This window comes from Peromyscus leucopus, chromosome 8a (genome assembly GCF_004664715.2).
Source record: "Peromyscus leucopus breed LL Stock chromosome 8a, UCI_PerLeu_2.1, whole genome shotgun sequence".
NCBI classification, from domain to species: domain Eukaryota; kingdom Metazoa; phylum Chordata; class Mammalia; order Rodentia; family Cricetidae; genus Peromyscus; species Peromyscus leucopus.
In genome coordinates, this window is record NC_051085.1 from 53,824,187 (window position 1) to 53,842,069 (window position 17,883).

Consider the following 17,883-nt stretch of genomic DNA (forward strand, 5'->3'; position numbering starts at 1 on the left):
CACAGCTTATACACAAGCATGTAAACATTCACCATGCATAAACATATATGTACTCAAAAACGTGTGTGAACATGCTTTGTGAACTCATACATGCACACAGAACATAGACACTTGTACACGTATTCCCATAAACACACGATGTCATCAGGTTCATCAACAGAGAGATACACACATACATCTGTGTATGCGTGCACATTTCCAAGCACATACATCCACAAATGCTTATGTATACACACATGTGATCATAAATATTCTCCTCCCAATTCCAGATTAAATCCTGACAAAACAGGGTTGTTTCTGGCTGCCGCGCATATTCTGAGTGGGATGGAAAATAACCCAGAACAGGCCTCCTGACTAGAAGAACAAGTAGGCTCAGGTACCCTCCCCTCTGGCTGGCTCCGTCACACCCTTTCCCTGCTGCACCCCAGACTCTGGGGTCCTTGGGCCGTCATTCCCCAGGGACATGGTCGACACTTTCCCTAGCCTCGTTCTCAGGCTGTTGGAAATAACAAGGTGTGCTGCATAGTTTTCCATCAACTTGACACAAGCTAAAGTCATCTGAGAGGGGGGAGCCTCAGTTAAGAAAATATCTCTGTAAGATCAGGCTGTAGGCAAGCCTGTAGGATATTTTCTTAATTAGTGATTGAAGGGGGAGACTCCAGCCCACGGTGGGTAGTGCCATCCCCTGAGCTGGTGGTCCTGGGTTCCATAAGAAAGCAGCCTGACCAAGCCATGATGAGCAAGCCAGTAAGCAGCTCCCCTCCATGGCCTCTGCATCAGCTCCTGCCTCTGGGTTCCTACCTTGTTTGAGTTCCTGTCCTGAGTCTCTTTGGTGATGAACAGATGTGGAAGTGTAAGCCAAATAAACCCTTTCCTCCCCAAGTTTTTTTTTTTTTTTAAGTCTTTGTGTTCCGTCACAGTGATAGTAACTCTAACTAGAACACAAGGTATATTTGCCTCATTAGGGAGCTGAGTGTCAGCTTTGAATATCGAGTCCTGAAACGCACACCAAAGAGAAAGATAACACATACCAATCTCAGACAGGACAGTCAGGTGGTCAGAGAATCAGCTAGATGGCAGAGCTGCTGGCTGGCTGCAGAGCAGTTCTCTAGGGAGGACGTGAAGGTGCCACGGAATGAACCAGAAATGTGGCCATGGGATGGGGAGCCAGGGAAACATCCCTAGCTGACATGTCTCTACTGAGAATTTCTACAGTAAACTAACTCACATTGCAGGATTGGAATCCAGCCATGCTCCTGGCAGACACCAGCCTGAGACTAGTTGGCCAATCCTCCCCTTAGGTCAGAAATGACTGAGTGACACTGCGTGGTCCCATTTACCCAGGAGCAGGGCAACTCATCTGCTGTCTTACCTTGTCCCCAACCCGATCCTTTACTTCCCTTATTCAGGATGGATCCAGGGTCTTGAGTCCCTTTGCCCCTCCCAACTTTGTGATGCTCCTCTCCCCAAGCCCCTGTGCCCTGCTTCCTATACACTAGGACTTGGGCATCAAGGGCAAACCGCGTCCTGCTGACCCCAGCCTGGCCATGTCACCTTCCATCCGCACTGACCTTCCCTCGGCTGCCGCCATGAGTGGCGGGTCACACTGGCTGCTCACTGCATGTGCTGCTCTGGCCCTCTCTACCCTAACCCATCTGACGTGCCCCAGCCTCCTCCCCTGGTAGAAGCATTGCTTCATATCCAGGGACTGGGGAGATTTTGAAATGGTAGAAGCAGTGAGAACCATCGTTACTTCCAATCACCTAACACTGCTATAGGAATCACTAGACACTTCTGTGGGGTCATAAAGCCCAAATGTAGGAAGTAGACAGATGAAGGCCGGACGGCACACTGGGCCACCTTAGGCATGAGGTCTTGGGAGGGTATACGGTGGAGTGGCATTTAGTAGAGCCATGGCGCTGCAGCTGCTGTCTCTGCTGTGCCCTGCCCTGTGCCTGGGAGACACGGTTGTTTCACTGTGACTAACACACAGGAGACAGGTTAGCGCTTTTCAAATGGCTTTTCTTGCTTTGCTTTTTTGTCTCCAAGAGCCCGCTATTCTGTGAATTCAGTCCGCAGGAGGCTCCTTCCGGGACTCTGACTGGAGCGAAGAGGAATCCACTCCAGGGTTTGCTCCCCACTGGCTGGGGTTCCTCAAATCAAGACCAGCTCTTGCCGTGTCTAGAACCCAGCTCCTCTCTGCTTTCCCCTGCCTCCTGACAGGCCCACGTGACTGAAAGCTAGCCCCCGTCACCCTCCCACACACACTAGGACCCTTCTCTACTTTGGAGTTAAGTCTGAAGTTTTGCAGACAAGAACCCTCCTGGAAGTTAAAACGAAGCTGTAGCTTCCCGTCCCAGAATGAGACAAGTTTGGTGAGAAGAACACTTTAGAAAACTCCGGAAACTCTCCTTCCACCTGCCAAACTCTCTCACTGTCTTACTAACGTGACCTTGAGTGAGTCATCATGCCACCTACCTTCCCTCCAAGGGTGTCACTGGAATCATGAGTTAATATGCAAAAGTACTCTGCTTTAAATAGTGCCTTTCAACAGAGGAGCTCAAAGAATGATAATCACCACAGTGGCACAATAGCTTACACAAGACGCTCCTCAGCAGCTGTCAGATTGCTCTCAAACTTTTACCGAGGATCTGACTACAGTGGTAACTGTTCCTTCCAACAAGTGGTCAAGACGGAAGAGAAGACGTTTCAGAAAGAGGAAACATACATGAAACCGTAAGGTAGCCCTCTTCCAACCCTGACTAGCACGGTGGGCCGACTGACCATACAAGACCTAAACAACTTCTGGAAATGTGGGGGTTCTGAGTCTTACAAAGAAATGATTCTGAAAAACTGAGATGTCCCTAGATTCCTGGTAGGAATGGACAGGGCTCCTCAGGCCAGCTCAGCTTCCCTTTTTAAGCTTCTCTCTTCTCGTGGTCTGCATCCCACCTCTGCCATGTCCATCCCATTCTTACTGCCTTCTTCACAGTCTCATCCCTATTTAACTAATCTCCATCTTCATTCCTATTATCCCCATCCTCAGCCCATCTCTCTCCATCCTCACCTCCATTCTCCTCATCATCATCTCCATCCTCATCTCCATCTTCACCTCTACCCCCATCCTCACCTTCATCCCCATCCCCATCCCCACCTCCATCCTCATCATCATCTCCATCCCCATCCTCATCTCTATCATCATCTCCATCCTCACCTCCATCCTTATCATTTCCATCCCCATCCCCATCATCATCTCCACCCCATCTCTATCCCCATCTCCATCCTCACATCCATCCTCATCCTCATCCCCATCCCCATCATCATCATCATCATCTCCATCCTCACCCCATCCCCATCCTCACCTCCATCCCCACCTTACATCCCACCAACCTCCCAAAGCTAACAGTCACACTGGGAATATTTGAGCCGGTTGCGCTCTCTCAAGTTTTGAATAGTAAAAGCACTGGAAGGCCCAGATCTTGAACATTTAGCAGGAATTTCCTTTTTCTACATTCTAGAGTACATCTCTCTCTCCCTAATATATCACCTGGCTATTCTTTTTCTCAACAATCTCTGTTCCTTATTAGTATGTCAGAGAAAGCAGAAGTCTGTGTAAGAACAGCAGTTTACCACGGAAGAGCCAACTGAAGGTGCTGGCTGTCTTCTCAAACAACGACTCCCATCCAGTGGGAAGATGCTGGGAGCTCTCACAGACTCACACCTGCAGTGCTAGCACATTCTAGAAAAGCGTGGGGTAGATGATGCTGCATGCCTCTTCCAATCAGTGGAGTAATGGTAACACCTCCTAATTTGTTGTGCACCTCTTAGTAAATGATACACAATGGAAAGTGCCGACCTAGGAACAACATGCCGTTTGCATTAGGAAACACACATTAAAGTTAGGAACTAAATAAGGACAGTGCTAAAATATCTGTTGGCAGAGACACCGGCTTTCTCTTTACTCCCCCATGGGAGTCCCCTAACAACACCCTGGGGTGAGAGCACCCATCTGAAACACCCTTTCAGAACTCATTTTGGTGAGCATCTGTCCTCACTCCCCTCCTGTGTGATTCACACTCGAGTTATTTTTAATTGTATTTAAAGCCAACAAGCTTTGCTCACATTTGTGTGGTTGGAATCTCTGCATGACATTCTGTCGACGGTAGGTGTCAGTCAAGTCATTTAATCTGGGGAGTTTGAACAACCGTTTCTCTGATTTAATTTTAGGTTTCAATTGATTTTGGGATTGTCATCATTGCAAAAATCTAGTTTAAACTTGTTTCTAGCTCATTCGTGAAAATCAAGACATCCATATGAAGAGCGTGAGGAACAAAGAGAAGTCTTCCCAGAGAACCCTCCACCCCATCCTCTGTGGGGTGTTGCCCCCCAAACCAAGTCCACGGGCCCACCACCCCAAGGCGCAGAGATGGACTTTATTCTTGTGATGGCCTGGGCTGGTCCTCCAGCCTTCCGCCTTTCCTATTGGCTTCAGTCCATCATGCAGTGTACAGCCAACTCCTCCAATCTCCCAGTGTGCAAGACCTGGGAGCAGATGGTGCTTCCCCCTGCACATCCAACTGATGTAGCAGTTTGCTATGGACACTTAAATGTCATTAGAGTTTGCAAGAGCCCTGAGTTGTAGACAAGCTGTCTGCAGGGTGCTTAACTTCACACTCACTCACACTCACACACACAGCTTGAAAATTAATGTTATACATTTTTAATGTTAATATTGTTAAGCAATTATTCTTGCCTAAGGGAAAGTATGCAGCTGGGGGATAAATCCATCATCTGGCCCCAGAGGCTGCTAATCAAGCTTCCCCACCTTGCTGGGCTGATGGAAAGAGTAGCCTAATGTGTGCATTATCCACACCATGAACAGGCTGCAAGCAGCTTAGTGTGTGCACTGTTCACACCATGAATAGGATGTAAGTAGCCTAGTATGTATGTTATTCACACTATGAGTAGGATGTAGGCAGCCTAGTGTGTGCATTATTCATACCATGAACAGGATATAAGCAGCCTAGTATGTGTACTATTCACATCATGAATAGGTTATAAGCAGCCTAGTGTGTGCACTATTCACACCATGAATAGGAGGCAAGCAGCCTAGTGTGTATGTTATTCACACACGAATAGGTTGTAAGCTCTCCACAAGCTCCTCACCCTCGTCATGACTTACACTCAGCCTGAATTGGTAAGGGGTATTGCTGCTCCTCAGGACTCCCCAGCGCCTGCAACTACTTTATGGAAAAAAAAAAAAGAGAGAAAACTGTTGGAAAAAATATATGTGCAATTAGTATTTTACTGATGTACTTAAAAAAGTGAACTTGTGTAATGACAGCGGTCCTTTCCCTCTGGAATTATCCGTCCTCAACAGCTGGATGCAAACACAATCTTCCTGCACTTGTCTTTCACATACAAAAAAAAAAGCTTGGAAAATAATGTTATACATTTTTTTAAAATGTTAAGATTGTCACAATCAATCAAACAGACAAAAGCCAGGTAATTCAGAGTTAGCAATGACAACTTTGATCTCTTTATTTTCATCCAGCCTGCTGAGGTAGCTGCATGAGTTCCATTAAATGAGCCACTTAATGCCACAATGTACCCACCAGAATCCCTCCTGGTTCTATAATTACTACCACTGAGGAGTCTTTGCATATACTGGGGAGATGCAGGCATTCATATTTAAATCCAGCTGCCTTACAGCAGGCTCCAGCAACCCAGCACTTAAACTTTCCCAGTGAGTTAAAATGAGCAGCAGAAAGAATACAAGTTCACTCTAAAATGTACCTAGGCCTCCTCCTTGCAGAGTCTGAGGCAGGTGAGGGCAGCCAGGGTTTACTGAGGATTGCAGCCAGCACTTGACCCAAGTTGTCTCTGTCTGTCCTCATCACCAGTTTGCATGGCACAGAGAGGCACAGGGACTTGCTCCTGGTCACACAGCAAGATTCATGCCTCTGAGGCTAAATACTATAGTGAGCAGACCAAATGAACTTGGGGTGAGAGCATCCATCAGTCTCTGCTCATACTGATACTTCCTAGCTTCGGACTGACTTTAGACAGCTCATTCCAGGATCTGATATTCGAGGATTCTGCAGTAAAAGTGGAACTACAGTCTCTCTTTTCACCCAGGCAGGAGACCATAAAGACTGGGAAGGTCCTCAGACACTAAGACCTGCCACACAGATACAAGTTCTTCGAGGTAAAGAAGGGTGTGGTCACGCTGAGACACCAAGAGCTCGCCCTAAGTAGTACCTGTGATCCGGCTGAGAGACTTCCCCATGAACAGCGCTGAGCCTGTCTGCTGAGGGGCTGCAGACAGAGGGTCCAAGTGACCTGGGGCTGGACAGGGCCACTGTGTCAGGGGATAACCCTGGAAAGTAAGGAGGGGGTAGGTCTTGCAGAACTGGCGCCTGGGAGAGACTCTCAATTGCTCCAGGGCAGGAGATGGCTTGTCTAGAGTAATCTGCACATGAAAGTTCTGGAAAGAAGCCGCACCTTCCACTGAGCTTTTTGCAAGGTTGATTGACTGATAAACTTCAGCGATTAGGCAGAGTTTGGAATGTCCCAAGTCCAGGGCCAAATTGTCCTGGGCCATCTTTAGCTCTCTTAATGATTGCCATCTTCTGTACCTGACCTCTGTACATCATTTGGGATGTGTGTGTGCATACACACACACATACACACACACACACACACACACACACACACAGTGCTGGCTTTCCTATCTTTTTTTTTGACGGGGGGGGGGGGCATTGAGACAGGGTTTCTCTGTGTGGCCCTAGCTGTCCTGGAACTTGCTGTGTAGACCAGGCCTCAAACCCCAAGGTCCACCTGCCTCGGCTGGGATTAAAGCCCTGCGCCACCACTGCCCAGCAAAGCACTGGTTTTCCAACCAGCCAGAAAGCTATGACCACTGTCAGATTGCATCTGAGACCTCCAGAAGATGTCTCCCTGCTTCTCTGTAACCTACCTACCCAATGTTTCCACCACTGTATTACAAAGGTGTCTTCAGATATTTAAACTTTTTGTTTCTAAAGATTCATTATTTTTAAATTTTATGTGCATGCATGCATTTCCTGCATGTATGCGTGTACCAGATGGGTGCCTGGTGCCTGGAGATCTAGAAGAGGGCATTGGAGCTCATGAAGCTGGAGTTACAGATGATTGTAAACTCCTATGTGGGGCTAGAAAACAAACGAGTCCTCTGCAAGAGCAGCCAGAGCTCTTAACCACCGGGCCATTCTCCAGCCTCTCTCTGTTCCATTTTTATAAAAAGTTCATGAAACTGCTGCCTCACTGCATCATGGTGTTTGGAGAAACTTAAGTCTGTTTTCCAGGATGATGGGCACTCATATTTGGCTCCAGAATAAACAAATTCTCGTCCCCTTCAAGATAATAGTTGCAGTTTTTTGTTTGTTTGTCTGTTTTGGGAGGTGTTTTGATGTTGCTGTTTTCATTAACAAACCAAAGGGTCTGGGGTCCCTCAGATTTAGTTATACATACTTGAGGCTGGGCAATTTACAGAGGTGTCTTGCAGACAAATCTGAAAACAGGATGCTAAAGGCATCCACAGATTTGGTATCCAGTAAGACCTGGTTCCTCACAGAGTTTGGAAATGTGAGTTACCAGGATCCTAAAATTTTAGTTTCTTTTTGTAAGTGTTCATTTAAAAAATCAACTATCTGCTGGGCAGTGGTGGCACATGCCAGCACTCAGGAGGCAGAGCCAGGCGGATCTGTGAGTTCGAGGCCAGCCTGGTCTACAAAGTGAGGTCCAGGACAGGCACCAAAACTACTCAGAGAAACCCTGTCTCTAAACACACACAACCCCCAAAAAATTCAACTGTCTGGAAAGTGCAGACCAGAATAAAAGCTTTAATGTGTCCTCATTTCAAACTAATAAGCTTATTCTATCTTTGAAAATTGCCTTCAATTCTGATGTTTAATGTTCAGTTATAATTTAAGGAGAATAAAAGAATTCTTTTAAGAGGAACTATTGTATCCTTCCTACAAAATTATGTAGGGTGAGGACTCATAAACCTAAGTAAGAGGAAATATCAGAAAACTTCTAAAATGTAACCCCCAGTTCTACTCCCAGGTAGGTGTAGCTTGCCTGGGTTGGTGCAACAAAGCTTACTTGGAAAAATAATTCACCCTTGAGCCTTGTCTAATCTCAGTGGGTTGTGTCTGTACATGCCTGTGTGGATGTGGGGGTCAACATCAGGTGTCTCTCTCAATTGTTCTCCACCATTTTTCTCTCTCTCCTTTCTTCCTTATTTTATTTTATTTTATTTTATTTTATTTTTGAGATAGGGTCTTTCATTGAGCCTGGGGCTCACTGATTGGCCACACTGACTGGCCAGTAAATCTGTCTGTTCTACTCTCCCAGCCCTAGGGTTACTGGCATGTCCTTCTACATCCAGCTTTTGCCTAAGTGCCAGGGATTGGATCTCGGAACTCTTGACCCACTGAGTCATCTCCCCCACACACACCACCCCCATATTCTGCTTTATATATCTCTATGGAAACACCAGCTTTTCTGTGTATTAACACCGACGCTGACGTACTTAGGAGTTGTTGGTATAATTCTGACCCTAAATGGCACCCATTTGCAGCTTGCAGATTCCATGACAGGCTACGGGCTGCTAACCGTATTATGGAGCAGATACAGCTTCTCTCTGAGACAGCAACATGCAAGGAGAAGCGGCTTTATCCTGCACATTCATGGTCACCAAGCATCCACATGTGGAGGTGCATATTCCGTATGTGCTGTGAAACTGATAACGTGTTTGTATAACTATAATCTTATCAATAAGGGAGTCAACTTGAAAAGGGGGAGGAGCAATGGCATCATAATGTGTTTCTCTATAACTGACACCAAAAAGATTATGTCAAGGTTTTAATGGTTGTCATAGTGAACTTCTAAATGACAGTACCTAGAGAGACCTCAATAAATCACATCCTCCAATGTAAGGGAGAAGGAGCTAGCCCCAGTAGCTAGGTAAATCCTGAAGACACACACCCATCCAGCAGAGGACTCTTAAACCGGCTTCCCTCTTGAGGTCCTGGGAAAACCAGTCAACCCATGATCTCCATAGATGAAAGTCAGGGCTCCTCCATGCCTCCAGAACCCACCCAGTCTACATGTTTACACAGCTCTGGTCAGCTCAAGGGCCATGTTACTCTTTCAAACTTAAAGCTTGTGTGTTTGGTGTTATTTATAATATGGTAAGCCTCTTGGGAAGAACATGGAAGCTCCCAGAACCTACAGAATGGAAGAAAACAAGCATTAAATCATAGCATTCAACTTGTAACTTCCTGTGGAACACAAATCTGCCAACGTCAGCTAAATATGGCTGTGATTTATTGTATTCTCCTTGGTGTATTTAATTAAAAGATTGTAAAGTTGACTAGTGACCAGGTCTGTAGCCTCCAGACTGTCATTAATTAATCACACAAATATGCTTCCATGCGGCAAATGCCATCCCCATGGCAGCTGCCTGAATACTATAGCACTAGCCATGGGAAAAGCAGAGGGCTGTGTCTGAGTTTGGAGAGTCTGCGGAGACCTGGTCCTGTGGGATGGATTTCAGGCTATGTGACAGTCTGGAATCCTTCTGTGTCATTTCATTGGTGAGACTTGGGGGATCCACAGAAAATAAGCTCCTTCGGCTGGGCAGAGTGGCTCACACCTTTAATCCTAACACTCAGGAGGCAGTGGTAGGTGGATCTCTGTGAGTTTGAGGCCAGCTTGAGCTACATAAGTTCCAGGACAACCAGGACTATAGAGAGAGACTGTCTCACAACAACAACTCTTTGTGCCTCAGGGGATCAGTGCCTATAACTACATCAGACTTGTTCAAGTAAATACAGGCAGTTCTCCCAGAAGTGTGGGCCTCTGTACCCCAGGACCAGGCTGAGCATCACCTTTGCTTTCTAGACATGGGAAGTACTACAGAATTCCCAGAACAGCCACGGTTACCCACCCATGCCCGTCTGCTGAGGAACCGTTCAGCGACTAGTCTGCGGAGTCGCATTATCAGAATCAACGGTTCTTCAAAGAGAGGTAGATCCTCCAAAGACGTGTGGTAAAGACAGCTGACTTCAGCAGACCCCCCCCCCCGCTGAGAAAGCAGGGGGAGTCTGAGGTCCAGGGCACAAGAAAAATGGTAGCGTTGGACACTGTCTCCCTATGGGCACCTACCTGGCCTCGCCTTACTGCTTCTCATCACAGCGATCAGAGCTGGAGCCTCTAAAACCCCATTTCAGCCACCAAGCTAAAGACAGGGATCCTGTGAGAAGACCCCAAAGAGAGCCAGGCCCACTGAGCTGTCTGTGGAAGAGGGAGAAGCCGGCAGGGGAGAGGAGCAACTTGGAATGCCAATGGAATAAGGCGGGAAGAGGAAGGGGGCTTCAGAGTGAGGAGAGACTGCCCTCCTCCCACCCTCTCCCGCCCTCCTCCTGTCCTCCTCCCTCCTCCCCCTGTCCTCCTCATCCTCCCCCTGTCCTTTCTCACTCTAAGAAGAAAACCTTCCACAGGGAAATCTATTTCAGAGGCTGTAGTTCCTCCTACAAAGGTCTCCGTATTTTGTTTTTCAGGATCAGCAAATGCTGTTCCCACCTCTGAATGATCTTCTAGCCAGATTGAAAGAGAAAGCAGTCGTGGGGCACCCAGCATTTGGGTAGGGTAGATCCTGGTTGACACAACGCAGCAGATGTAGGGCCCACGGCCAACACCAGGGCTCACTGGATCTTCCCAGATAAACAACGATGTTCTTACTCTGTCACATAAGTCTGATCAACGTGGATGCAGTCAAATAAACAGATTCAGCAGGAGTGGCTGCGGGTCCCTGGGTCACCATCCACACAAAGCCAAGGGCCCGGGAGCAGGGAACTGAATGACGTACTTGGCTGTGTGTGCACGGCACTCGCTGGGATGTGTTGGCCACCATCGAGGTGGCTGGAATAGTAGAGCGGCTCTTCACACTAACACCGTAGCTGTGGTTAGGCTCACCCAGGGGATGGTGCCTGTGTGTCACGGGAACGTTCTCCAACACTGTTAGACGACACCACACTGAAGGAAGCGTGGACGTGCGGGGCACTGGCGGCTTGTACAACAGATCTGACCGACCCACAGACGAGCCAGTTAACAGTGAGGGGTGTGAGAACAAGCAGGCAGCTGTGTGATCAGACCCCAACCTGAGGAACAGCGTGGAAATATTCAAACACAAATCAGTCGCATCCCACACACAGTGAGTGCCTCGCTCTGAAGCCAGCCAGTTCCACGCTGTAAGCCACTGGATCTATGTGTGTTTATTTGTGGTAGTGGTTCATGAGACAGTTTTCCTGACCCTCTCCTGATATGTGTGGTTATCAGAGATAAGAATAAAGTTTAATAATCCAAACCATTCAAATGTGAATTGCAGTGTTGCTTTGAACCCGAACAAATCGGCCCGAACCTAAATCATGCTTTCACTTCCCTGGGACACACGGTTACGTGTCTCTGGGTTCCGTCGAAGCTTGCTTTTCAGCCACCCAGGTCAAGTCTGTGGCTGTCTTGGGGATTTTTTCAGAAGACATATGAAATTAACAAACACTTCTCTTTACACTCCACCAGCAGGGAGTGTACCGCCCTGTTGGGTTTCACCCAAAGCCATCGACTAAATGTCTGGGTGAGAGACATTGTTTCTCCTTGTCTACGGGTTGAGAAATGGAGGAGCCGAGAGAGGGATGACCTCCCACACAAAGCTGCTCACGTGTGCTCCCCCTCAATCATCCAGTGCTTCTTGCGTGCCCCGGGGGCCAAGAGGGTGTAAGGCAGGCCATGGTCCGTCTCCCCCCCACGTCTATTTAAATGGTAACTCACGGGCATAGTTAGAGATGGTCTTTCCAGTAATGGCAACTTTTGAACAAAGACCTTGAGACTCGGTCTCTGACCGAGCCCGGGGGTCACTGTGTTTCAGCTGGACGACTGGCCAGCAAACCCCCGAGACCCTCCTGTCTCTACCTTCCCCATGCTGGTGTCACAGCCACATAAAGACACCTGTCTTTAGTCACGTGGCTAGGAGATGGGGCATTGTGGAAATCTTCCTATGCAACATGGAGTCCGGAGATGGTAACTTTGTAGTGGATGCGTGAGGAGGGCTCAGAAACCACCCTGACCACCCTGTGTTCTGTAGCTCATTAAAACCCAGAACCCAACATGACCCTGACCGAAGCTCTCAGCATCTCCAATGTGCAGGTCACACCTGGGTCACTGAGAAGTCCTGGCTCATCAGAGACACCACTGCCAACCATGTGACGATGTTCTGTGTCACTAAAGGTGGCAAGAAGTCAAGCGCACGGTGACTGATTCAAGTTTGCAAAAGGCAGACTTTTTTCTTAAAAGCCTAAGATTTCTCCTGGGCCACAAACACTGGCATCACTTCGCCTTGAAGAACAGGACCGTTGATCCTTGCTGATCTGTCGTCTGCCTGGCCCCAGGTCTGTTCTGCAGCAGCAGGGTCTGCTGGGCTTTCAGGTAGAAATGAGGTGTCCTGGGAGAGGGGCTGGTCCAAGGGGTACTTATTCCCCAAACACGAAGATGCTGCGCTCTGGTACTTGTGACTCAGTGGGTCCTTCAAGTGAGGCGTGCCCACTTCCCATTTGGTCAGAGGGAATGTTACAAGGATACCCAGGGTGCTGAGCACCTCCATAGTGTTTGTGTTCTCCTCAGTGATGCTGTGCTCTGCTTTCTCTGGGTGTGAGGACAGGCGCTGGTGAGGAGGGCAGGACCCTGGTAGAGCGGGAGGTGCTGGGTAAGGCTCGGGCAAGTCTGCCCTCCTCTGTCTGCTCAACACTGTCAGTGAGTACAGCACCACAGCATGAGAGCAGGCATTGCCTCAGTGCTTTATGAGACACCTGACCCTCTAAAGTCCCCGAATGTGGACAAGGGGCCTGAAAGCCGAAAGGAAGCCGACCCTCTCCATCCAGGAGCCTCTTTGGGGGAGTCCTGTCACAGCTGCTAAGTCTGGTTCACCCCTCACGTTCTGTAGAAATCACGTACATTAACTAGCTTCGGGTTTGTGCGCCTCCCTATAAACATAGGAAGTCCTTAAAAAAAAAAAAAATTGTAGTGTAATCTGCCTTGTTTTTCTTCAATCTGATTGGAAAGAAACACAGGTTGCAATGCTGAGCAGTGGGTGCCCCCTGCTGGTCAGTACTGGAAGTGGAGCGGTTCAGAACATTTCAGAACACTCAGCCACAGGCACGACCTGCCCTCTACCTGGTTTTCAACAGTTAACACTGTTTTTTTAAAGACTCAAGGTTGCTTTTCAGAGTGAAACACGATTCTAAATATTTAGTGACGCAGAGTTTTCAACAAGTCCAGGCTTTGCCATCCCCAAATCACAAAGTAGGGACTATACTGCTCACTAGGAAGTGATATTTGGATTGTTCTCGCAAGACCTCTGTGATTGCAACAGGCAGAAAAGGGAGGTGGCTCATTTCAAGTTAGCAAAGCCTGTTCTAGAAGTACATACTATAGGGATCCGGGGTGCGGCTCCGTGGGCAGAGCACTTGCCCAGCTGGCACGAAACCTTGCCCTCAGCACCACTTAAAATGGACACAGTGACACGGTGATCCAGCACTTGGGGGGTAGAGGCAGGAGAATGGGACGTTCAAAGTCATCCTTCGCTCTGTGGTGATTGAGACTAGTCCAGCTACACAAGACTCTGTCTCGAGAAGGGAAAGGAAAGGAATTCAGGTGTGCTAGAAAAATGAAACATTTCTCTCAAAAATGCATCACTCTAGAGAAATAACAGCTTCTTGGTAAGAGGCCTAATAACTGCTACATCCTCCACTCCAGGCACCCACATTCTGCAGCAATTATGGGATGTGCACACTCCTGTGTTCACAGTGGGCCCCCCTTCTCAAACCTCATTTCCCTCAGTGAAGTCCCATCTGCCTAGAGAGTTCTAACGGAGACCACCTGGTGCTGGGACTGTGGAAGTTGGTTCTGCTACTGAGCACGTGTCTGGGTGTGCTTGATGACATCATGCAGATGCGCTTTGAAAACATGCTCAGTAAGTTCTGATGTTTGACAGCATGGTTGAGGAACCATAGGCCCCTGTGGCCTGTCATCTATGGTGTCAAACAAAGACGAGCTATTCAGGATCATTGGGGGGTCCTAGGAACGGTTCGTCCTGGAGTCGTCTGTGTCAGGAAACAAATTCTGGTCCTTCCTCTTTGCCCATCCCCATGGCCACCTCTCTCCTTCCCACCTGCCCACAACAATCCGGGAGCCAGACACTGAGCTCAGTGTGAGACCGAAGAAGCGCCATCCTGGTGGCCACCCGTGACTGAACACGCCACCTTTGTCATGCCGGAAGGTAGAGCAGCACTCAGGGGAGGTCCTGATGGGGACAGAGGAACTGTGTTCCAGGAACCACAGGTGAAGCAGCATCCACAATGACAGCGGAGGCCTGGGTCTCCCCGCAACCCGCTGACACCAACCCCATGTGTTCCCCTGCCCACCCATGCTGCAAGCCTACAAAGGGGATGTATGATCAGTGAAGGAGAGGACAGATGCTGGAGACAAGGCATGCAGGACACAAATGAACACTAGCCATTGCTCTGACGTCCGTCTCTAGGCCACCGAGCCTCTCCTGAGGTGTCAGGGCCACGCTGAGGGCCCTCACCACACAGTCAGACTCTCAACATCTTGACTCGCACCTCTGGCTACATCCTAGCCAGAGTGGTCAGGGTGTGGTTCCTCCAGCCTCAACTGCTCTGCCTGTGGCTGGACCGCCTCAGCGCGGAGCTCCACCTTGTGTCCTGGGCTCATGCCCTCCTTATGTCTTCTGCCCAGTCATTCCCTTGGTCATATGCCATCAGCTAGGGACCCAAGCTGAGGGGCCCTCCCTGAGTTTCTCCCCTTTTCCTGTTTCTATATCCTTCAGAACACGGTGAAAGTCACACATCTAGATGCCGTGTCCTGTGGTCACCTTGTGCCCGGCTGGGCAGGCAGTATCATAGGCTAGTGTGGGTTTTTTCTGCCATATTCCATTAAAATATTTTTCTGTCATTAAAATTTTCTATTTGCCCCTTTAGCAAAAAGCATTTCATGTAATGGGGTGATCTCCCCAGCAAGGAGAGGAATGCAATTTAAATGCAACCCATGTTTCACACAATCAGCAATGCTGTTTCTGGGGGAAAGACTCACATCCTGACACTCTGAGACAATGGGATCAACAGCATGGAAGACAATGCACAGATTCAAGTCTAATCCAGATGCCCAGGACCCATCCCAGGGAAGCTGGAGCTCCCCAGCAGTCTAAATCAACAGGCTCCAGAAGTAGGACATCTCAAGCCAGGCCGAGCAGTAGCATCATGGTAGGGATTACTTACCCTCAGAAGCCCTTCCTGTGCTAAGAAAAGGAGCTTTCCCCCAGTATCAGGCATTACTTGCTCATTGGCCTCAGAGTGCTCACAGGAGAGGCAGAAACGGGGGGCGGGGGTACTGAGGGGGGTAACAAGGCCACCCCTCCTAATCCTTCCCAAACAGCTCCACCAGCTGGGAACTAGGTATTTAAATATACGAGCCCATGGGGGCCAGTTCGAAGTCACCACAGCTGCTCTGTTTAAATCCTTGTCCTTTGACTACCCATTCTCTGAATGCCATCACTAAAGAGTGATGAGTTCTGGAGGCATCCAAAATCAGATGAAGCTGTGAAGACAGCTCAGGGAAGCAAGACAAAGTCCATGAGGAGCTGGTTCCCCTGGGATTGGACTCTACAGGGACAGCCTGCCGCTCTCTCTGAAAATGTCTAGACATCTGTGGAAGCGACAATCATGATTCTTACATTGTTTTCTGAAGTCCCCTCAAGGGACCCAGCCTACCAAGCTTACGCAGACAATCTGGCTTTGCTTTACAGAGAGCCTGTGCTCTGTACTTTACTTAAAGAGACTATTTTAGCTTATTAAAAAAAAAAAACTTACTTGGGATTAGGCTCAGTGTTTGAATTTGACATAAAGTCCTTGTTATAGAATCATGTGTTTAAAAATGTCATGGATTCCTTTTAAACTTAGATGCCAAAACAAACATGTGGCCCCCTTAAGCTTAGACAATAAAAATAAGACTTTTCCTTCTCTACATTGCTCTCCAATTCACTGAAACACAAGGAAGGAAGACGTGCAAATATCTGAGAATAAACCACTCATTTCCTTTGTTTTTTGAAAGATGATCATTTGGAGTTCCGAGTACGTACATGTTTTAAGATTCTGTTTTAAAAATTGGTAAAACGTTTGCTGTTTCTGCCATAAATGGCCTCTTATTATTTTCTCATTGCTATGGTCAAATCCTCCGGCAAAATCAACATAGGAGAGGAAGGGTTTACTTTGGCCTAGAGCTCCAGAGGGCTGCGGTCCATCATGGTGGCCAAGCCGTGGCAGGAGCCAGGGAGAGCATGGGAGCAGGAGCCGGAGGCTGCCTACCCTGTGTGTCCACATTTAGGAAGCAGAGAGAAGGAGCAGGAAGTGGGGCCAGCTATAGAGCCTCAAGGTCCGCCACCACAGGCGGGCTCCACCCCCTAAAGGGTCCACAACCACGTTCCCAAACGGCACCACCAGCTGGGGACCAAGGGTTTAAAGAGAGGAGCCTGGGGAAGCAGGCCTTCCATGGGTCAGGCCACCACAAATGGAAACCACCACAGATGCCCAAGTTCCTATTGTCCCCCTCTCCCTGAGGGACCAGAGGTGCTGAGTCCTGGTCACAGCTGCTGTTTTTACTCTTTGCTCTCTGTTGGCCTGCCACTCAGCTCCCAAATAAATACAGCCAGAGTCTTATTCTTTCTTATGAATGCCTGGCCTTAGCTTGGCTTGTTTCTAGCCAGCTTTTCTTAACTTAAATTATCCCATCTATCTTTTGCCTCTGGGCCTTTATCTTTCTCATTTCTGTGAATCTTTCTTTACTTCTTACTTGTGGCTTGATGTGTAGCTGGGTGGCTGGACCCTGATGTCCTCCTCTCCTTCTCCTTTTCTTGCTCTTCGAACTCCTTCTCCAAGATTTCTCCTCCTCCTCATTCTCTCTGCCTGCCAGCCCCACCTACCCTTTCTCCTGACTCACTAATGGCCACTCAGCTCTTTATTAGACCAATCAGGCAAAGTAACACAGCTTCACAGAGTTAAACAAACACAACAGAAAAGAATGCAACACACCTTTGCATCATCATTAAACAAATGTTCCACAGCATAAACAAATGTATATAACCCATCTTAAAATAATATTCCACAACGCCTGGTAAGCAGTACTTTATGAGAAAATGAACACGAGGTAGCATTGCAGGGTGACCAGCCAATTAGAAAGTCAAAACAGCCTTCATGGGTCCCTGCTAGGAGAGGGCTGATGAAGGTTCCAGTTAGCCGTGGTCACGTCACAGGCACATGGCCACTGTCTCAGTTAACCTTGCATTGAGCTCTCTCATTTTGTCTCCATCTAATCCTGTTTCGTAGACGTTGCGAAGGAGATTCAAAGCAGGGAGTGACAGGCAAGAGAGCATCACTGCCGCAAGCCTGTCCTCTGGCCGCCACACAGGCGCCATGGCGTGTGAGTGTCCCTGCACACCCCACTAAAGAGTCGTAAAAGACTTCTGGCACACACTCTCTTCCTTGGAAACATATTCATTCACATGGAAAATAAGAACTTAATAGGAAAAATAAAGAATCATTCACAAAAGTAAGCAGGGTGCCGTAGCTTGGTCCTCAAACCCGAGTGTCCACTCTGAGGGGCTTGGATTTATCCTGTGGACTCATTTCTCGTTGGCCGCAAGATAAAGATGGCAGTAGCAGGTTCGTTCGGAGCAGTGCAAGCAGACGCGATTGTTAGACGGCCTCAAAG

General features: G+C 48.3%; 1 protein-coding gene across 4 annotated transcripts in view; it reads right to left on the reverse strand.

Moving 5' to 3' along the window:
• Positions 1 to 17,883, reverse strand: part of Pde10a (phosphodiesterase 10A) — a 445,668-nt gene that overhangs the window by 362,513 nt on the left and 65,272 nt on the right. The gene's annotated exons all lie outside the window — the stretch shown is intronic.